Raw genomic sequence first — 23,818 nt, forward strand, 5'->3', positions numbered from 1 at the left:
TCAGTTCAGATTTCAATGTAATATTATTTACCATATGTTTGTTTTAAAGATTGCTAGCCACAGTAATCATTAATATATCAAACTCTGACTTACAATAAGAGCTAAACTGTTGTCTTCATGTGTTCAAGTCTGTGTGCTCTCTGTGTTTCTTCCAAAGAGTGAACTTTACAGAGTGTTTCTTCCAACCGTACTCTTAATACCCAGTGAGGTGCATCAAGGCAAGTTAGTCTCAGGTGCTCAAGCTCTGAACACAAGACACACAAGACATATTTCTTCCCTTGAGATGATATCAGTGGACCTGATACCCACCCACAACACCAAAATGAACTGACAAGTTCCATCCCAACCCGATTCCCACTGCCATTTTCTTCATTCTTATGTGTTCTCTATGTTTCTACCACTGTTGGATATATCTGTGTGTTGGATCTGACCTGAAAAGCACTTTGACCCAGCCCTGAGTTGACCTGCCCAATCCCCTCTGACCTATTCTAAGCACTCATCACTTAGCTGGCGTACTACTCACCTAGCATCCTATACCCTCACCCAATAGGCACCATACCTCCCTCAGCTACCGTACAACTCTGCCACCTCGCCCATCTGGTATAGTACCTCCTGTACTCATCTACATATCTCTCCACCCACCTCCCATCCAATCACTCTCACTTACCTTACACATGTATCCTTTCACAGGTTTCAAAGCATCAGGTATACATTTACACTATAGAGTACAGCACTCAGTGCTGTAAAAGGCTGTCTGATTTTGACAATGGACTCACTGGACTTGACCTTTCTGGACAGTTTCGTAACAGGAGGCCTCTATTCAGGAATATCCAATGCAGAAGTCATCTAAACCTAAATAGTTTAATCTGATCAGAATTGTTGAGCTATTCTATGGAATTGGTACATCTCATGGTTCAAGGCATACTTGTGTGTGACAACTGGAAGAATGGGAGGTAGCAGAACCGATAAGAAGTCTATACTCATCTACTGGCTCAGAACTGATGACCAGGGATCACCCGAACAGCTCACAAAGAACACTTTGGCATCTAATAGGGTGGCAAGGTGAAAGTTACTTCAAGTCAAATAAAAATGTGATGATCAAATAATGTACATTTAATCAGAGATGTCAGGCAAATGTTAACTCAATTAAACAGCTCATGGCCACATTGCAGCAAATGGCTTTGACATGTTTAATTTCACAAGTTTACCAGCAAACAAATTCATGAACAATCATTTTTTGAAAAGACAACAATTGACTAAAGAGTACCTCCTCATGGAGAGTGATGATTTATCCTTGAGGAAGGCCAGGTTCTTGGCAAATCCTGTTAAATCTCCCTTGTTATATTCAAAGAGAAGCATGTCCTCAATCACAGACTCTGTTTGCCCAGCCAGCTGAAGTTATTTTAAAAATTCATTCATGGGATGTGGGCATCGCTGGATGAGCCAGTAATTATTGCCCATCCTTACTGGTCCTTGAGATGATGATGATGATAAACTGTCTTCTTGAACTACTGCATCCCATCTCCTGTGGGTAACTGCACAATACCAATAGGAAAGGAGTATAAGGATTTTGATGCAGTGACACTGAAGGGATAGCGATACCTTTGCAAGTCTGGATGGTGAGTGGTTTGGAGGGAAACTTGCAAGGAGTTACATCTGCTGCCTTTGTCCTTCTACATGGTAACGGTCGTGGATTTGAAAGGTGCTGTCTAATTGGCTTTGGAGAATTTCTATAGTTCATCGAGTAGATGGTAAACACACTACTTGCTACAGTGTGTCAATGGTGGAGAGAATGGATTTGTAGATGCAATGACAATCAAGCGATCTGTTTTATCCTGGATAATGTCAAGCTTCATGAATATTGTTGGAACTGTATGCATCCAAGCAAGTAGGGTGCCATGTAGACTCGGGACATTTTTTTTGGGGAGACAGGAGGTGAGTTACCTGTTGCAAGATTCTGAGTCTCTGACTTTCCGTTGTAGCCTTCTCATACCTATATGACTGGCCCAGTTCAGTTTCTGGTCAATGGTAACCCCTAGGATATTGATAGCCAGAATTCAGAGGTAGTGATGCCATTGCATGTGAAGGGGTAATGATTAGATTTTCTCTTGTTGAAGATCATTGTTACCTGGTGTTTGTGTAGCATGAATGTCAATTGCCATTTGTTAGACCAAATCTGGATGTTGTCCAATCTTGCTTCATTTGGGTATGGACTGCTTCAGTTTCTGAGAAGTCGCTGATGGTCCTGAACATGTGGAGTAATCAACAAGTATTCCCACTTTTGACCTTAAATTGTTGGGAAAGTCATTGATAAAGCAGCTGAAAATGGTTGGGTCAAGGGCAAGACCCTGAGGCACAGATTATAGATAAAGAGGTGTTAGTAGTCTCACCAACAAATATCAGGTACATCAAAACAGGGTCCCAAATTACAGAGGTACAGATTAGTTCATACGAGTTTGAGGCTAGTGGGATATAAGAGCTATCCTTCAGTGGTGGCTCATACTACTGCTGCAACACCGATGAATATTTGTACACTATGCAGATAAAGAAAGTTGTGCTGTTACAGGAAATCCGCTAAACTATGCTTGTGCTTCCTGACTCACACTGGAGGACTGTGGCATTATTCGGCAGAACGTGTATATCAAGATTGTTGGTTCTCTGTTCATGCCATTCAATCTTGGCATCACGATGGCACAGTCCTTGCCAACAGCTATCTCTAACCAGATGTTGAGGAAGACAGTGGGGCGGAAGAGGAGGGAAAGGAGGTGTAGGAAGGGGAGGATAGGAAGGTAAACAAGACCGCTCTTTCTGGCTGAGCTACCTGTAATTGACTTATCTGACTTTGATAATAATGAAAGCAGCCCCATTCACTACTCGTTTACAATGTACATCTGCCTTCTCACTATAGAACATAGAACAGTACAGCACAGAACAGGCCCTTCAGCCCATGATGCTGTGCCGACCACTGATCCTCATGTATGCACCCTCAAATCTCTGTGACCATATGCATGTCCAGTAGTCTCTTAAATGTCCCCAATGACCTCGCTTCCACAACTGCTGCATGCATTCCATGCTCTCGCAACTCTCAGTGTAAAGAACCCGCCTCTGACATCCCGTCTATACTTTCCTCCAACCAGCTTAAAACTATGACCCCTCGTGTTAGTCATTTCTGCCCTGGGAAATAGTCACTATCATGAGCTCCACTTGATTATGATGCAAACTAAAAGCCACTACAAATAGACAATTTTTCATTTTAAACGTTAACAATTCACCCTCTCTACTCCATGTGCCTTTGCCCTGTCCCCCTTCCCCTTAGCAGTACTCTCCCAGAGACGACAGCAGATATGGTGGAAGGCTAGTGACATTTTTATGGGGAATTGCAAATGGCATCACAAGTTGATCTTGAGCACAGCTGGAGTAGAAACCCTTGATACGGACATCATCTCTTTGGTATGTAACAAGGCAGATTGAGCTGGCTGGCAGACAGGTCAATGGCAAGGAATGCCGTTGACAGAATAACAGGGTTGTGGGCGTAAATGAACACTGTAAAATATATCAAATATATGCTCCATACAGCCACTGTCATTCCCTAAGGGACTATTCCAGCAATCTTAATAGTCTATTAGAAAAATAAAATAAAGTAATATTTCCTTTGTGTAGGACCTTTCACATCCACTGGATGCCCCAAAGCACTTCAGAGTTAATTAAGTACTTTTAAGGTAATAGAAAAGCTCCAAACTCCTAACATTATTATAACCAGGCATTTTGTTTTTCATGTTGATTGCAAAGCAAAAGAGAATGTGGGATTTGGGAAGTGAGTTGTGAAAATCAGAATTCAGAATAAAGGGTTTATTTTCCTTGGAGCTTTAAGCCTCACCAGTGACAATAGCCTCATTGGTGACTTTCTTAGCATCAGTGAGAATCATCTCCTCCATTGAAGTTGGGAAAGTAGGTTTGCCTGTGTCCTGCAAGTTAGACTGCCTCCCAGCTATGTACCACCTTATTTCGCCAAGTAGAGGGGTGGTGTCATTCATTAAGTTGTAATGCATTTGAATGTGTTTGCATCATGGACTAATAGCTGATGGTGTGTGCAAGACATGGATATGTACAGGAGGGTGAGGTGAAGCAAGCTACATTAGGAATGAGTTCTTGATGTGTGAGTGGTGTGAGTGTGCAGGGGTTATGTTAAAAAATAGAAAATAGAACATAGAACATAACAGCGCAGTGCAGGCCCTTCAGCCTTTGATGTTGCACTGACCTGTGGAACCAATAGAGTCATAGAGATGTACAGCATGGAAACAGACCCTTCAGTCCAACCCGTCCATGCCGACCAGATATCCCAACCCAATCTAGTCCCACCTGCCAGCACCTGGCCCATATCTCTCCAAACCCTTCCTATTCATATACCCATCCAAATGCCTCTTAAATTTTGCAATTGTACCAGCCACCACCACTTCCTCTGGCAGCTCATTTCATACATGTACCACCCTCTGCGTGAAAACGTTGCCCCATTAGGTCTCTTTTATATCTTTCCCCTCTCACCCTAAACCTATGCCCTCTAGTTCTGGACTCCACGACCCCAGGAAAAGATTTTATCTATTTATCCTATCCATGCCCCTCATAATTTTGTAAACCTCTATAAGGTCACCCCTCAGCCTCCGACACTCCAGGGAAAACAGCCCCAGGCTGTTCTACCTCTCCCTATAGCTCAAATCCTCCAACCCTGGCAACATGCTTGTAAATCTTTTCTGAACCCTTTCAAGTTTCACAACATTTTTCTGATAGGAAGGAGACCAGAATTGCACGCAATATTCCAACAGTGGCCTAATCAATGTCCTGTACAGCCACAACATAACCTCCCAACCCCTGTACTCAATACTCTGACCAATAAAGGAAAGCATACCAAACGCCTTCTTCACTATCCTATCTACCTGCGACTCTACTTTAAGGAGCTATGAACCTGCACTCCAAAGTCTCTTTGTTCAGCAACACTCCCTAGGATCTTACCATTAAGTGTATAAGTCCTGCTAAGATTTGCTTTCCCAAAATGCAGGACCTCATATTTATCTGAATTAAACTCCATCTGCCACGTCTCAACCCATTGACCCATCTGGTCCAGATCTTGTTGTAATCTGAGCTAACCCTCTTTGCTGTCCACTACACCTCCAATTTTGGTGTCATCTGCAAACTTACTAACTGAACCTCTTATGCTCACATCCAAATCATTTATGTAAATGACAAAAAGTAGAGGACCCAGCACCGATCCTTGTGGCACTCCACTGGTCACAGGCCTCCAGTCTGAAAAACAACCCTCCACCACCACCCTCTGTCTTCTACCTTTGAGCCAGTTCTGTATCCAAATGGCTAGTGCTCTTTGTATTCCATGAGATCTAACCTTGCTAATCTGTATCCCATGGGGAACCTTGTCGAATGCCTTACTGAAGTGCATATAGATCATATCTACTACTCTGCCCTCATCAATCCACTTTGTTACTTCTTCAAAAAACTCAATCAAGTTTGTGAGACATGATTTCCCACGCACAAAGCCATGTCGACTATCCATAATCAGTCCTTGCCTTTCCAAATACATGTACATCCTGTCCCTCAGGTCAGAGGGTTAGCTAGGGTGATAGAACCTACACTGTTCCATTTTCATCCATATGTTTATCCAATGACCATTTAAATGCCCTTAAAGTCGGCGTGTCTATTACTGTTGCAGGCAGGGCATTCCATACTCCTACTACTCTCGAACTAAAGAAACTATGTCTGACATCTGTCCTATATCTATCACCCCTCAATTTAAAGCTATGTCCCCTCATGCTCGCCATCACCATCCAAGGGAAAGGGTTATCATTGTTCACCCTATCCAACCGTCTGATTATCTTATATGTCTCAATAAAGTCACCTCTCAACCTTCTTCTCTCTAATGAAAACAGCCTCAAGTCCCTCAGCCTTTCCTCAAAAGACCTTCCCTCCATACCAGGCAACATCCTAATAAATCTCCTCTGCACCCTTTCCCAAGCTTCCACTTCCTTCCTATAATGCGGTGACCAGAACTGTACGCAATACCCCAAGTGCGGCCAGACCAGAGTTTTGTACAGCTGCAGCATGACCTCATAGTTCCGAAACTCGATCCCTTTACCAGTGAAAGCTAACACACCGAAGGCCTTCTTAACAACCCTGTCAACCTGGGTGAAAGTGAGGACTGCAGATGCTGGAGTTCAGAGTCGCAAATGTGGTGCAGGAAAATCACAGCAGATAAGGCAGCATCTGAGAAGCAGAAGAATTGAGGTTTCGGGCATAAGCCCTTCATCAGGAATTCCTGATTGCTAACAACTCCTTCTTTGAAACCTCAATACTGTCTAAACTAGTAGCCTACATCTCAGTATTCTCCTTGACAACATTGTCTTTTTACAGTTTGAATACTGATGAAAAACATTCATTTATCATGTTCCCTATCTCCTCAGACTCCACTCATAACTTCCCATTACTATCCTTTCTTGGCCCTAACCTTTCTCTAGGCATTCTTTTATCCCTGTTATATCTACATGTTCTGTAGGTGAAGTGCGAGGCTCACTGAGTTTGATTACTTGTCTCAAGTATTAAACATTTTGCAGTGTTACTGGTTCCTTGGCTAGACTATTAATATAGACTCCTGTGGCTATCAAGTCCTATAATCATTTGACGGTCTCCTTGGGACAGAATATCTCATCTTGCATAACACCGCAGAAAAACCTTAGAGTACTGCTGACTTCCATTTTTGCCACTTGCCTGTGTTTTACACTCAAAAATAGTCATAGGATGACCATCACAACTAACCCCTGCAAGAATGCAGGTTCTTTTAAGAGATACACGGTGGCTTTAAACAACGCAGATAACTTTAGCTCGTGTTAACCTTTCATGATGTTGCATCCCTTGTTCCACCTGATCAGGAGCATGGTCATCTTGCATCTTACTTCAACCTGGCTCCACATGGCAATCATTCAAATTAACAAGCGGTGTATGTGCTGTCTGCACCAGAAGCAACGAGCACATTTCCCCCCCCGACAATCTTCATGTTTGTTATTGGGCCCTATCTTGTTCTACAAACTGCAATGTGATAATGATTGTCTAATCTATTTTTGCAATGTGCAAAGAGGGTTAAAGAGATAGGCTTTCTGAGCATAACTCATTGGTTTTTCTTTGAAATGGTGTTATGGAATCTTTTCCATATACTTGAGAAGACACTAAGCTCCTTGGCTTGATGCCTCATCCAAAAGTAGGCACTTCAGACAATATAGCCCTGTTTTGAAGTCTTAATATTTGTTCCCTATGGTTGAAGATTCATTAGAACCCATAAGTTTCTAACTCAGGCAAAGCTGACACTTCAGGTTTGGAGGACATTCCCCTTTAAATTAATTTTGTATTGTTTTGGGATCATGATGAAATATGACCTTTAAAGTAGACATCAAGGATTATTTCAAGTTTTGACTTGACTCTCCATTTTTTTCTGTACTACATAATGCTATTTTGCTTTTGAGACTAAGGAAGATCTTACAAAATAAAATGTTATCAGTTAATCAAGATCAAAATCTACCTTTTTTATGCACCTCTTCACTTCCCCATTAATCACTTTGCTCTGCAGTTTTTAAAGACTAACTAATTCTCTACCTTGCTCGAAGTACCTTTCTCCAATGCCGTCTTTTTATCACGTTATTCAATTGCTTGAAGTCTGCATTCCCCTGTCTGGCTCCCTTTTCCCCACAGCTTGTTTCTGGCATGATTGTTTTTTTTTGTTATCACGCTATCAGAATAATACATATCTGGATGATTAATGGAGCTTCCTATCTCTTTCATGCACTCACTACCAATCTGTGGTGTGAAATGTGCTGAAACGGCAGGAGCAGACCCTAGTCACCACATGTTATGCTTCTGGGATTTGTAGTTCAGTGGTTCTCACACATCAATATACGCATTATCTCAGCTAGTTGATCAGCAGAAGCCTTGCTGAATATTTAGTTCAGACAGTAAGATTACTGATTATAAGCTGCCGTAATATACTGGAAAACAAATTCAAAGACAATTGCTATCAGAGTAGTTTTTAGAGAGTAATTTAAATCTAAGCAAAAATGAATTTCCTTGTTAAGGTTTAATTGAATAGAAATGGATGGAAGACCACATGATGTGCAAAGTTTTATAGAACTCATTCCTGTGAGTGGTGCACCAGATTGCAAAATTAGCCAGGTTATACAGCCGCTTGTCTAATTTATTTGTCAGATACTGATTTTTTTATGAGTGTCTGATTTATATATTCAATGTTAGACCACCTCATTGGCATATTTGTATAATTAAGGCTTAAATCATCAAATTGTTTTGTACATAAGCTGAGTGATTGTATGTACTTGTTGGGACATATCATGAATTTTGGAATACATTGTTATGGAAGTTTTAAAGCTGGCATCTCCTTAAATGCCAAATACTGTGACATTGCTTTAAGGACAAACACATCGGTCCTATGGAAGTGAACTGAGGTTGTAGCTGGGACACATTTGCATACTTGGGTTCCAGAAAGTTTCACATAGCAGTAAATATAAGCCTGATTAGCCAGGAGCACTAAATGTTCGAGGGCCTCCAATGAGATGTACATTGTAGTTTAGCAGATAGAGAGGATGGCAAGGCTAAAAATCTGGTTAACCATAAGAATTTATGGATCTTCGAGTATTCTTAGGACATATAATTAGAAGCACAATTTAAGGCTAGATTGATGTGAGAAGCTAGAAGCATTCTTCCGATTGGTTTAGGGTTGTAATTTTGGGGTTGGAAATCATTACTTGTTCTGATTTGGGGAACATACCTGGAATAAATGTTACAAAGTTGCCTGCAAAGTAAGGTGTAAAAGTAGGGTGCATCACTGATACTCTTGTGTTTGTCAAGAATGAGCATTTGTTCATGGACAATTGCTGTGAGGCAAATTAGAAAGAACTCACGTGTTAGAAATTTAGCATTTAGTTTAAGAATCCAAAATTAGAAGTGCCAGGGCTAAAGTCATTAACTCATGAGAGAGTGAAGAGAAAATATTTTACCCATTTAGCTGCCAAGGCATTGTTCAGTTAGCCAAAATGTAGCTTTGGAGAATTAGTGATGAAATATAAAGTCATTTTAAAAAAGAGACAGTTTTTGTTACAAAACTGTTTTCACCAGAAAGAAAGAGTTTTAGTGGACCGGAAGCTTCAGCAGGATTTGAGTTTTTACTTTATTCACTCAGTGGGATTGGGAAGTTGCTGTTCACCATTAATTGCCTATTGCTATCCTCGAGAAAACGATAGTGCTGCAGTTCATGTGCTGCAGGTGAGACTCACAGTGACATAAGGGAGAGAATTCCAGAATTTTGACCCAATGAGTGTGAAGGAACAGCAATATTTTTCCAAATCAGGATAGTGAGTGGCTTGCAGGAGAATTTGTAGGTTTGTCTAAAGATCTTTGGTGAATTTCTGCAGGGTACCTTGTAGATAGACTTTGGTAAATGGTAACCCTCACAGTATTGATAGTGGGGGATTCAGTAATGGTAACACCACAGATTGTCAAGGGGCCATGTTTAGATTATCTCTTATTGGAGATGGTCATTGCCTGGCATTTGGGTGGTGCAAATGTTACCTGGCATGTCAGCCCAAGCCTGGATCTTGTTGCATTTGAACATGGACTGCTTCAGTATCTGAGGAGTAGTGAATGGTGCTGAACATTGTGCAATCGTCGGCGAACGTCCCCACTTCTGACCTTATGAAGGAGGGAAGGTCATTGATGAGGCAGCTGAAGATGGTTGGGCTTACGACACTACCCTGAGGAAGTCCTGCAGAGATGTCCAGGAGCTGAGATGACTGACCTCCAACTACTCCTGCCATCTTCCTGTGTCCCAGGTATGATTCCAACCAGCAGAGAGTTTGTCATAATTCCCATTGATTCTAATTTTGCCCGGTCTCCTTGATATCACATGTGGTCAAACATGGCATTGATTTCAAGGACTGTCACTCTTACCTCACCTCTGGAATTAAACTCTTTTGTTCAAGGCTGTAATGAGGTCAGGAGCTGAGTGGCCTTGGCAGAACCCAAACTGGGCGTAACTGAGCAGGTGATTGCTGAGCAGGTGCTGGTTGATAGCACTGTTGATGGCATCTTCCATCCCTTTACTGAGCATCAAGAGTAGATTGATGGGGTGGTAATTAGCTGGGTAGGATTTGTCCTGCTTTTTATGTACAGGATATACCTGGTCAATTTTCCACATTGTTGGGTAGATGTCAGTGTCGTAACTGTACTGGAACAACTTGGCTCGGGGAGTAGCAAGTTCTGGAGCACAACTGTTCAGTACTATTTCCAGAAGGTTATCAAGGCTAATAACATTGACAGTACCCAATGACTCCAACTGTTTCTTGATATCATGTGGAGGAAATCAAATTAGCTAACAACTAGCATCTGTGATGCTGGGGACCACTGGAGAAAGCCGAGATGGACCATCCACTTGGCATTTCTAGAGATTGCTGGAAATTCTTCAGCCTTGTTGTTTGCATTGACTTGCTGGGCTCTTCTATCATTGAGGATGGGGAGTTTTGTACAGCCTCCTCCTCCAGTGAGTTGTTTAATTGTCTGGCACTGTTCATGACTGGATATGGCAGAACTGTAGAGCTTACATCTGATCACTGGTTGTGTGATTGCTTTGCTGTGCCTTGCTATTTACGCTGTTTGATACACAAGTAGTTCTATTTGTGGCTTCACCAGGTTGACACTTCATTTTTATGTATGCCTGGTGCTGGTCCTGGCATGCCCACCTGCACGCTCCATTGAACCAGGGCTGATCCCCTGACTTGATGGTAATGGTGGATTGCGGGATATGCTGGGTCATGAGGTTGCAGATTGTGCTGGAGTACAATTCCACCGCTGTTGATGCCCACTCTTGAGTTGCTAGATCCATGTGCAGTCTATCATTTTTAGCATAATGATAATGCCACACAACACATTGGAGGGTATTCTCAATGTGAATACTGACGGCTAAGGGGCCAAGTACAGAATCTTCCACACCTGCATTTAGAATGGCAGCACAGGAAATTGAAAGGGATCTGAAGCAGAAATTTAGATCCATGACACCAGATTAAAATTTTACTATCAACTTCTCAGAGACATTCAAGTGGATTGGGTTTCTGACAGGGATGGTCAGGAACCTCTTGTGCATTTATTAACATGCTGTATAAACTCATCGACACCCCAGACTGCTGGATTGTACAATCTTTAGATTACTTACAGTGTGGAAACAGGCCCTTTGGCCCAACAAGTCCACACTGACACGCTGAAGCGCAACCCACCCATACCCCTACATTTACCCCTTCACCTAACACTACAGGCAATTTAGCATGGCCAATTCACCTGACCTGCACATCTTTGGACTGTGGGAGGAAACCGGAGCACCCGGAGGAAACCCACGCAGACACGGGGAGAATGTGCAAAGTGATCTAGTGTGTACCGGTAAAGTATGTGGTACTTTCTATTCAGTACTTTATTCTCCAATTAGTGTGAGTAAGCATTGTACTGAAAAGGACTGTAGCACACAAGATTGGGCGCCAGACATCTCTATCAGATGCCTCATGTGTACTGAATATGCCCAAATTAATTAGAGCTACCAATATTGCACAATGATGCACTATGCAGATAATGGCTCTTGTGCATTTGCCAGAATTCACAGTTAAACATAAAAGGTGCTACAATATTCAGTAGCTCAGGCACCATGTAGTCTCAACTTCAGAAAGGAATCTTCACTGAATAATTAAACAATAACATTAAATGATAATGCATTGCAGGAATGTGGGAGGGACACATAGAAAGCAAACACCCACAGCTGCAAAAATACAACTTCTCACCAAAATTCTGAAAATGTTAAGAACTATCAGATAAGTATCAAACATTATCTTCTCCCACCAGGAGAATGTATCTTACTTACTTGGGGATTTAAAGGTAAAACCTTATGTGTTAAACATTGCTAGGTATTCTGGTGAAACAGTGGCTAAGTGGTTAGCACTGCTACCTCACAGCGCCAGGGACATGGGTTTGATTCCACCTGCAGGCAACTGTCTTAGTGGAGTTTGCACGTTTGCCCCATCTTTGTATGGGTTTTCTCTGGGTACCTTGGTTTCTTTCCACAGTCCAAAGATCTGCAAGTTATGTGGATTGGCCATGCTAAATTATGCATAGTGTCGAGGGGTGTTCAGGCTAGATGGGTTAGCCATGGGAGATAGAGAATTACAGGTATAAGGTAGGTGGTCTGGGTGAGAGGCTTTTTGGAGTGTTGGTGTGGACTTGATAGGCTAAATGCACTGTTTCCACACTGTAGGGGTTTTAATTGTTAGATATTCTTGAATAGTTATAAAAAATATTAAATTTAACTCTATTTGTTTTAATGTTGATAGTTTTTGGCTTCATAGTTTATCAGTTTAATTATGCATTTAAAGTGTTTGTTAATTAAAGAGAGAAACAGAGTTAATGATTTGAGTATGTTATGACTTTATTCAAAACCTTGTTCAGGAAATAGATTTTGTGATCTTGCTTGGAAGATCTGGGTTAGTGACTTCTAGCCTATAAGTTTTGAAGAACAAACAGACCAGACTCAAGACTTTAACTATGTTTCTCCCTGTACAGATGCTGCCAGGCCTGTTGAGTTTATCCAGCTTTCTCTGTCCTTGATTCAGATTTTCAGCATCCATGTTATTTTGCTTTCATTCAAGTTTCTTACCTTTTATCATTCTTTTTACAAACTTTAGCCTGATGACATGGCTTGAACTTACTGTGGGGAGCAACATCTATACAAAGATGTTCAACCTTATGCTACAGACATCTGTTTAGTTTAAATGGGCAACACTTCCATTAAAATGGTAAAGAAACTTGATGCAAGTTTTGAAAAAACAGTACCTTGATCCCAGTAATTTCTAGCCAGAGGATATTTGATATTGTCCAAGGGAAGAGGTCACAGCACTGTGGCAGTGACAAAGGGATTCACTGAGTACAAGTCTGAGGAAGGCAGAGAACTCCTTCAAAGTGGGTATCCTTTGAAGAGGCTTTGCTGTGGAACAAACTTGGTTAGAGACAAAGAAAATTTGCCAGCAGATGCAGATTTTTTTTGTCTCTAACACAGGATATTTGATGGATGATTAATTTTGAGATTAGGTCTTATTCCAAGAGCTGGCTTTGCATCTCTTCATTTGTAAAAGAAACAAAACTCATTTCCTACTAATTAAGCTTTTTCTATTAACCAACCTGATTTTCATTTTATTCTCTGTCATGTCAAATTCCATTTTGACAATTATTTTAACTTGTTGTTCACCAAAGCATTGACATTTCAATGGCATTCCCCAATATTAACAAGGGTTCTGACAGATTAAAATGTCTCCCAAAGGTACCGTGACAAAGAATAATCTATTTATATCCAAGTCTGTATTTCATAATTCATTGTGATCCTAAGGGAGACATTGATGTTATGTTTGTTATACAATGATCAGGATTATCATTTGACATGGCATGCTTATAAGGTGAAGAGTAATTAAAATCCAGGACGTGGCCCTTCCATCTCCTACTGACCTACGATGACTATGTACTGAGACAAAGGAAAGAAACACATTTGCAGATAACTAGTAGATGAGTGCTGAACCAGTCTGTTTGTCTGCTTCACCACTCAACTGATAACAAATGGTGTTGGCACATTATCCCTTCAAACTAGATAACTAACCCTAGTTTGACAGAGTGAAAGAGAACTTGCCAACAACTGTACCATGTGTACCTAAAAGTGAGATGTCAACTTTGTCAATTTGCGTCACCTACATGCATATCAAACAGTAAAAGCAATATGCTACAGACAGAGCTAAGCAGTTCTACAATAAAACAATCAGAGTTCTGTAGTCCTGCCATTCCCAGTAGTGAACTGTAATGAATACAGACAGCAAACAGGAGAGACTGCTCAATGAAGTGCACATCTTCATTGATAATGGAGCCAGATATATGTGAACAAATTCCTGGCTAATGCATTTGCAGTAGTTTTCAACCAGATAATGGATAATGAATCAGGCTACTCCCGAGGTTCTTATGATCAGACATGTTAGACTGCAGCCAATTCAATTCCCACCATATAATATCAAGAGATTGCCGAACACTCCAAATACATTGACCCTGGCTATGAAGTTGAAGATTAACTGTACCTCTAGCTCAGCTGTTACCCTATAGCCACAATACCAGTATCCACTAAATTGGTAAATTTCACAAGGATGTCCAGTCCACAGAAACAATCACATTAAGACAATAATTTTGACATTAGTCTTATTCATGTTCTCATCAAAGTGATGGAAGACATACTTGACAGTGCTACCAGCCAATACTCACGCCACAAACCTGACAACAAATTCCTTGTTTGGGACTCATTACCTATATAACAAGAGACTTCACAAGCATTTCACAGTACACTCTGGGCTTTTCCTCATCACTCTTCATCCCTAAAGTTTTATTAGGATCACAAATGTACAAATTCTGCAAGGTGTGGGCCCTGATTTGCTACAGTGAGTAATTGGCAATTAATGTCAGAATGCAGAGTTTTATTCAAACTTACATGGAGCTTGATGCTGAGATGCTGCTCTATGGTAAGCCTAACTGTGTTTCATAAGATATATCTTCCCCAACAAAGATGGCCACACGATTTACCTGTTAATAGCAACATACGTATTAAACATGCAACTATTTTGGCTGCAAACTCATCTAACAAAGAAAATAGATTGTTTTGGATATTAGCTTTGCCCTTGTACAATTAGTTACTGGGTATTCCAGAAACATCAGCAAACAGGGACTTAAGAGAAAATCTAAGGTCTGCTAGAATTCAGCAGCAGTGCTTTTGATTCCTATGTAACATTTCATATGTAAGCCTTTGAAAATTTCAATCTGAATCTATATTTCGATATTTCATCTTTTATTGTTATCACATTTTTAAACTTCTAGTACTCTTGGAATTTTGAAATGCAATCTGGATCTATTCATGGGTATTAACTCATTTCGACTTTTCCCAGTAGTATTGTGTGTCACTCCTGACTAAATTCATCGTCTGGTCCAATAGTAACATAAGCTGGAACAACTATTCTAATGCAAGTCTGAATATTCTCATCAACTTTTATTTGAATTGCTTTTGATAGACAGTTATTGGTGTATGTAAATTTGGTAGTTATATATGAGGTTCTTAGGTTACATCTTTGTGGCATGAACATCCTTTACTGTACATGGAAAGAACATATATTTCACAAATAGAGAACTCAGTGACTTACAACCTATTTTAACTACATTGCCATGACATTTGGTAAACTGACTGAACCTTGCATAAGCAAAAATGCTAAACAGCTCCTTCTGAATCTGTACATTGTTTTTTTTTTGTCTGCATCAATAAATGAGATGCACTGGCAATGTGCTGTCATCAATCATCACATTTTGCAGCATCACAATCCTAATCCTGTTTGTGATGCATCAGATCTATTTTAGTTTTGTCTTCCAGGATCAAAGCACTTCAAAACTGGCTCCGATGTGAACAATGTCAAGCAATTTTTCATTGTTACCTCTTGTTTACAACTCCATTTCATTGTCTTTTTGAACTATTTATTATGAAGTGATGCTTTATCACAAAGGTTTGATGGTTTACACAGGTAATTGACAAAGAAGTCTCTATACCTCTTTTGTGTACTGGGGAAGTTCAAACTGCTCAAAGGCTGACCCTTTGTTACTTCCACTGAGGTAGCAGACAATACATTTTCAGATGTACATGCAAAACACATTCAAGCACAAATAATGCCATCATTGATTTCAGGCTGTAGTAGTTTAAGATGAAGCAGTCATACTTAGCTGGGCAATGGAGGAAAAGTCATTTGCAAAGAATGGACAGTGCAAAAATGATACACAGGTTGAAATGGCTGGCAAAGACTAATGCATCAGAATATTAGTGATGAGGGAGAATACTTTGTGATCTTGATCAAAATAATTTTGCTGTGATCAGGGGAAATCTAGGTGATGTTAACAAATAAATACAACATATGCAGTAATGACTTGGATGAAGGGATGGAGCCTTGTATGTTCACTATGAAGCTGATATTAAGTTAGGAGTCAAAGTAATTTGTGTTGGTGTAAATTGCAATTGGACATCAAAACAATAGCAGACGAAGGAGCTATAAGGAACTGAGAGATTTGGAACATGGATCTGAGAAATGCAAACCCCTTTTGGAGGTGAGGATATCCACTTACTCAAAATAGGTTGAACAGTAAAAAGCAAAGTTTGCATTTACATGGAAATCTTTATGTCTTCTGTATGTCTTAAAATGTTTTAAAACCAATGATTTACTTTTCAAATGTTGCTGTTTAATGGGGGGAAAGGATCAATAAAAGCTGGAAGCCAGGCACAATAAAAGTGAAAAAAAGCATTTAAGAAGTCAAAAAAACTTGCCCCTTATCTCAAATTGACAGGATTGCTCAGGGAAAAACTTACGCTGCAATCATACAAAGCATTAATCAGATCCCAGTTGGAAAGTAGCTTTTTAGGTTTAGGCACATAACCGCAAGAATTGACCCTGGATAATATGCAGCACAGTTTTACCAGAATGATACAGGTCTTAAATGGCTACATTATAAGGATAGATTGCATTAGCTTACTTATCATTCCCTTGAGTTAGAAGATTGAGGAGTGACCTGATTACTCCATTTAAGATGACAAAGTGAATTGCTTGGCCAAGAACAAATTATTTCCTCTGGTGGACACATATGGAACAGAAGGTTATAATGTTAAAATTGGAACTAGTTGAGAAATGTTAAAATCAGGGAGCACAGTTTATCACATAGATGGTCATTAAACTCTGACACTGAGCTCATTGACATTTTGCAGATGAATTTTAATAAGTTATTATTAGATATTGGTATTAAGGGATTTGGGACAAAGGCATGCATATGGAGTTGAAATACAGATCAGACATAATGTAACTGAATTGCAAAAGTTGGCATATGGAATGAATGGCCTTCTCCAATTCCTAGATTCCTTTCAGGCATAAAATGGTCTCCAGCTTTACTGCTTCGACTCGAGCCATCCTTCGATTACAAGTCTCAGCAACTGTCAAGCTATTCAACAGCATTTTGCAGAATCCATATGTGGACCTTTAGAATAGGACTCACTTGAATGACAATTAGCAACGACCTTTATGATTTTAGGTCTTTTACTTTCATCTTTCTAACTACACTTCTTTCATCTTCTGAATTTTAAATCACCTTCCAGATGAATCAGAACTCCCTGTGGCATTGAGAACCTTTCCCTACCTTTGATATCTAGATAATGTGTTCCAATCTAATGAGAACAGATCAACCTTTCAGTTAATTACTTTTCTTTACTGGAACTAACTTATGCTGGCTCAGCATTTCCCTCTCATCTTTGATAAGGGCTAAAGCATTCCAATTTCAAGCCTTGAGTTAAATTATTAAGTACATTTGTTATATAAAATAAGAACAAGCAAATATTCTGCTGATATCACATATTTGCAGAACAAATACACCTCTACAGTTCCTCAAAAAGAATTCAATTCAAGGTTGCAATCTAAACATTTATATTTTATTGTTTCTGCAAAACCATTTTATAAACTCTCCGCCCTTCCCTTCATTTCTAATAATAGCACTGGTGTCTTCAAACTGTTAGAACTCTCAAATATGGATTGAATAATTCAAAAATTGACAATGCTTTAAAAATTACAAACCAGCCTTCCCTCCCGCAACACCATCAAAAAAAACCTAGAAGATTTTCAGGGCTTGGTTAAGTGCATGATTGTCTTGTCCACATTGAAGCAAATCACACTATCTGTGCTTGATTCTCTCTGCAGAAAACACAATAAAATTTGCAACTTTTTAAAAAAAAAACTGATAAAGATATTCTGAGGATTCTGGCTGCAGGCCAAAGGCTATAGTCAAAGCTTAACCTTGCTAGGGTGCAGTTTTCCACTGATCAACTCATCAGGAAAACTGCAGGCTGGTGACTACCAAAGTGGAAAGCCTTGAATTGCTTGCCCTCTCACTATGTTGGAGTTGAAAGTTGCAAGCTAAGCCTCAGGTCAAAGAAGAGCCTTGGGTTTTATGATAGCAAGAAAATCTGACTAATTGTCACCACCCCAAACCGAGGTCAATTCTTGTAATCCGGCTGTGCTTGAGTTGAGATTAACGAAATAAGCAGGAAGTCTACCTCATGATTTTACTCCATGCTTGGTTTTCTGAGTTCTAAAACAGAAATTGCTGGAGAAATCCAGCAAGTCTGGCAGCATCTGTGTAGAGGAAGCAAAGTTAATGTGCTGAGTCCAGACGTCCTTCTTCAGACCAGTTCTGAACAAGAGTCATTGGGCTCAAAGCATTAACTCTGCTTTTTCTCCACCGATGCTGCCAAACCTGCTGAGTTTCTCCAGCAATTTCTCTTTTCAACATCAGATTTTCAGCATTAGCACTCCATTGCTTTTGTCCTGAAGTTGAGTCAGATTCAGTGGAATGAGAAATTTTATCGGCACAGTAATTTAATTTACTTACTTATTGTCATGTGTACCAAAGTACAGTGAAAAGCTTTGTTTAAGAGCATTACAGGCAGATCATAGTAAAAGGATGTACAGAACAAAAGGTCTAGACACAGGAATAGAGGTAGCATTGCACAGGGCGCACAAGAGACATCAACATTAGCAAGATCAACATGATTTTAAGCTAGAAAGTCCAAGCCATCCCTGAAATTACCAGTGCATGTGTTGAGGCTTCTGTATCTTCTGTCTGATGGAAGAGGTTGTAGGAGATCTTTACCAGGGTGGGAATGGTCTTTGATTATGTTAGCAGCCTTTCCACAGCAGCGAGCCATGTAAATGGAGTCCATGGATGGAAGACTGGCCTGGGCTGTGCACACCACCTTCTGTAGTTTCTACGACCCTGGGCAGAGCAGTTGCCATACCAGGCCGCTATGCAACCAGATCGTATGGTCTCAGTGGTGCATCTGAAGAAGTTGGTGAGGGTCCTTATGGACATGCCAGATTTCTTGAGGAAAAAGAGGTATTGTTGTGTCTACTTGACTGTCACAACTACACAGGAAGTCCAGGACAGGTTGTTGGTTATCGTCACTCCAAGGATCTTGATGCTATCCATCCTCTTGACCTCAGTTCTGTTAATGTAGATGGGGGCATGTTCTCCCCCTTTCTTAATGAAGTCAATGGGAAGTTAGCTCTGGTGGGTGAGAATTGAAACTAGTAAAGAGTTCAGGATATGAAAAGATCCCCATTGAGACATACTTGGAAGATTAGGATGGGATATGGTGGACACTCCCTGAATACTTACGTTCAGCATCTGCTTGTGTCACAATGCTGCCATTGGTTTAGTTACAAGTACATCAGAATCCCTGTTAATATTTCATATTTCCAATAAAGTCAGGAATCCAGGACAAAACTTCAATAAAATTCAGGGTCAAGTGAGTGGAAAAAAAATCTTCTAAAACAATCAGTGGGGCTTTATTTCATTTTGTTTCATTAATTGTTCTTCATCATACCTCTGTAGAATTTTGTTTCCACTGAAGTCCACAAAAACCTAGCTTGAGAGGGACATATAGCTGAAAGCTGGACTGATTTTGCCCAGTTTTTAGGTGCTGATAGTTGAAATTTCCCTATTGGGTTAGCTTTTAATTACATAATTATAGTAAGATTATTTTCTTGTTGGTAAAATTGCTTGCTATGTCAATGCAACATTTTCATTTTTCTGCAGCAGAAACTGAATAGGGAAAACAGAAAAGGAATCCATTTTGCCAAATACTTTGAAAGCCAGCAGGAAAACATTGTCACTGTCAACATTTTTTCCCAGGAGCCAAGAATACAGTGGCCCCTATTTGTGTATATTCTCCATTGATATAATTGAAGATACCCACATGGACCATGTAGGTAACATCTCTTGCATGCCCCAAGGAATTGGTGTAGTCTGTGTAGTATCACTTGAAGCAATATTACGTGAAGAATTGCTCTCCTCATGGGCCAAATTCTTGACCGAGTGAATGACAGAACCTGCATTAGTTTGACGGGAGCAGAATCGTGCTAGTTTTCATATATTAAACGATTAGTTAGAATTTCTCTCAAGAAGAACAACTGGATGACAACAGCTCTGATAGTGCCTGCAGCTGTAACTTTAATCTTGCAGCCTCCATCCTGGCATTAGAACCGGAACATATTGGATTCCTATGGACCACAAAAAATATAACTCAACTAATAGTGACCCAGTTTTCTCCAGCACTGCTTGAAACAGGACTTGTGCGTATTGTCCTGATCTTACCACAGGCTCCTTTAAAAGTCGAATGCCTTTACCGCCATAAGTAGTCCTTCAAGAACTAGTTGTGTGCTATTCTGGTCTCCTTCCTGTCGGAAAGATTGTGTGAAACTTGAAAGGTTTACAAGGATGTTGCCACATTTGGAGGATTTGAGCTATAAGGAAAGATTGAGTAGGCTGGGGCTGTTTTCCCTGGAGCATCAGAGGCTGAGGGGTGACCTTATAGAGGTTTATAAAATCATGAGGGGCATGGATAGGATAAATGAGACAAAGTTTTTTCCCTGGGGTAGGGAGTCCAGAACTAGAGACCATAGGTTTAGAGTGAGAAGGGAAAGATATACAAGGGATCTAAGGGGCACTGTTTTCACGCCAAGGGTTGTGCACGTATGGGATGAGCTGCTAGAGGAAGTGGTGGAGGCTGGTACAATTGCAACATTTAAAAGGCATCTGGATGGGTATAAGAATAGGAAGCATTTAGAGGGATATGGATCAAGTGCTGGTAAATGGGACTAGATTAGGTTAGGATATCTGGTTGGCATGGACAGGTTGGACCAAAGGGTCTGTTTCTGTACTGTACATGTCTATGACTCTAATGCCAAAAAATGAGAGGCAAAATCTTCCTGGATAAAATAGTCTGTTCGCAAGGCATTACATTATCAACGCACAAAGATCCATTTTGGGGTTTTTACTCTAGGCGTTTTCTCCCCCTTCAGATTCCTTACCTTGCTGTACTGTGAAGGTACACCCTTGCTCCCAATGGTCAGTAGCGATCCTTAATAAAGTTTTGTAATTGACAGTGAATCCAGGGACTGAATTTCCATCAGGGTGCAGAGATGCATTTTATGTTTATGAATGGTCACACTGTTTTTTGTTTTAACATCATCATTTTCTCTGCAATCATGCCCTCCCACTTTCCTCAGGCTTTTCTGTAGGTCAGGATGTCTTGTGTGAAAAGCTCAATCCCAATGACGTTAGGTTCCCCATTTTTAATGAGGGCTAAAAATCACATTTTGTTTTGGTGGCAAGGGGTCATGGAAGACTGTTAAGTTTGTGAGTTCCTGAAGAAATTAAAAGCCTTCTGAGGAGTTGGAACTTTCTGACGTAAAATTTATTTTGTAATTGCAGTAATGCAGTGATCGTCCTTCAAAGTTAAATTGCCCTCTCACATGAGTATTCATGTGCATTACAGTAATTCTTCAGAAAGTTCGATAACATATTAAGAACATAAACAACAAAGCTCCGCTGAAAGTCACGGTCTTGTGTTTTGATTTAATAGAACTTGCCCGATTTGGCCAACATATAAAAAGACTGCTTCTGAAGGTTAAAAAAAGGCCAGGACCTGCTACCTCCCCCTCTGCTGATTAACAGGTACTCTGTTTTGAAATAGGCAGGGATTCCTGTTTTGTAAGTGGGGCTGGCATATTTTGGCAATGGAAGTGGTTTCGTTATGCATGCCTGGCCGGGGTACAATAGGTTCAGCTTAGCAGAGTGTCTTACTGATCCAAGAATTATTGAAACTTTTGTAAGACTAAATTATAGATTAAGTCTTTGATGTGATTTCCTGTTTATTTATAAGAGGAATTTAATAGATTAAAACATTTCTCCTCTTTCTGCCCAATGATAATGAGCTTGAATTCAAGGTTGTCTTCGAATGTTTGATGTTTTATGTATTTTTGAAAAAAAGTATTTCCCATTGAAGTGGACTTATATAGTTAATGGTAGGGCCCTGGGTAGTGTTGTAGAACAGAGACACCTGGGAATTCAGGTATATAATTCTTTGGAATTAGCGTCACAGATAGTCAGAGTAACACGCTTGCCTGTGTTGGACAAACATTTGAGTATAGGAGTTGGGACATCATGTTGAAGTTGCAATGACTCTGGTGAGGCCTCCTCTGGAATATTGTATGCAGTTCTGATCACCCTGTTATTATATCAGTGATATTCTCCTCATAGGCACACTCAAGGGTGAAGCAAATTGGATTGCTCATATAATTCAGCTCCATGCACTTATGGAAGCCGTCTTGAATTAATCTGTTTGAGAAAGATAGACTCCTTTATAAAAGAAGTCTCATCAAATTTAGTTAACTCTATAGGTTCCAAATTAGCATGATGATTAAAGAAGATTTTCAAAGTTTGTGAGAAGATTTGTAGCTCAGGTGCTCATTGCTGTGGTTCTGTTCACCGAGCTGGAAGTTTTTGTTGCAAACGTTTCGTCCCCTGTCTAGGTGACATCCTCAGTGCTTGGGAGCCTCCTGTGAAGCGCTTCTGTGGTGTTTCCTCCGGCATTTATAGTGGCCTGTCCCTGCCGCTTCCGGTTGTCAGTTTCAGCTGTCCGCTGTAGTGGCCGGTATATTGGGTCCAGGTCTATGTGTTTGTTGATGGAGTTTGTGGATGAGTGCCAAGCTTCTAGGAATTCCCTGGCTGTTCTTTGTTTGGCTTGCCCTATAATGGTAGTGTTGTCCCAGTCAAATTCATGTTGCTTGTCGTCTGCGTGTGTGGCTACTAGGGATAGCTGGTCGTGTCGTTTCGTGGCTAGTTGATGTTCGTGGATGCGGATCGTTAGCTGTCTTCCTGTTTGTCCTATATAGTGTTTTGTGCAGTCCTTGCATGGGATTTTGTACACTACGTTAGTTTTGCTCATGCTGGGTATCGGGTCCTTCGTTTTGGTGAGTTATTGTCTGAGAGTGGCTGTTGGTTTGTGTGCTGTTATAAGTCCTAGTGGTCGCAGTAGTCTGGCTGTCATTTCAGAGATGTTCTTGATGTATGGTAGTGTGGCTAGTCCTTTGGGTTGCTGCAATTGTATGAATATGTAAAGGCTACCAACAGAATGCTTGTAATTGATTGGAAGGTGCTCAAATTTAAAATGGAAGCAACACTCTTTGACAGCTGGAAGTCATACTTAAAACTTAGCGATGATTGGACAATAGTGTCCCAAAGTGATAGAGGTCAGAGGTGAAATTAAGGTGTAATGGGAACATTTTGAATTTTATTTTGTGTTTACAAAAGAAGTTACCCTTTGACAATAGGAATTAATAGCCAACAAGAAATACCATGATAGATGGTTATAAAGTTGCAGAATACTGAGGTCTAAAATGATTGGTTGTTCAGTACCAATAGGATAAATGTTTACAGATGCTGAAGGGGCTGGTATTATTCTGTAAGATAAATTGTAAGACATAAAATCTATACGGCCAATTCAGGGAAGTGTAATGCAATCTGGGCCGTAAGGTCCAGTAAAAAGCTTCATTTGCTCGGGAGATGCAATTTACAAGTAATTTTATTTACCATTACACAATTTCAAATGGGACAATATTGGACAATATTTGCTGAACTTTGGATAGGTTTATAATCGATCCTGAAAAGCTAATTGGGCCTTTGAAAGGCTCTCCAGTTAGAAAACTGTAAATTTAAATTTGCAGCTAACACAATATTCACAGCTAATTCACAAAGGTTTCGACAAAATAAAAGATCCAGGAAC

This window comes from Chiloscyllium plagiosum, unplaced genomic scaffold (genome assembly GCF_037043375.1).
Source record: "Chiloscyllium plagiosum isolate Xiang-an unplaced genomic scaffold, Cpla_swu_hap1 HiC_scaffold_11, whole genome shotgun sequence".
In the NCBI taxonomy this organism is placed as follows: Eukaryota; Metazoa; Chordata; class Chondrichthyes; order Orectolobiformes; family Hemiscylliidae; genus Chiloscyllium; species Chiloscyllium plagiosum.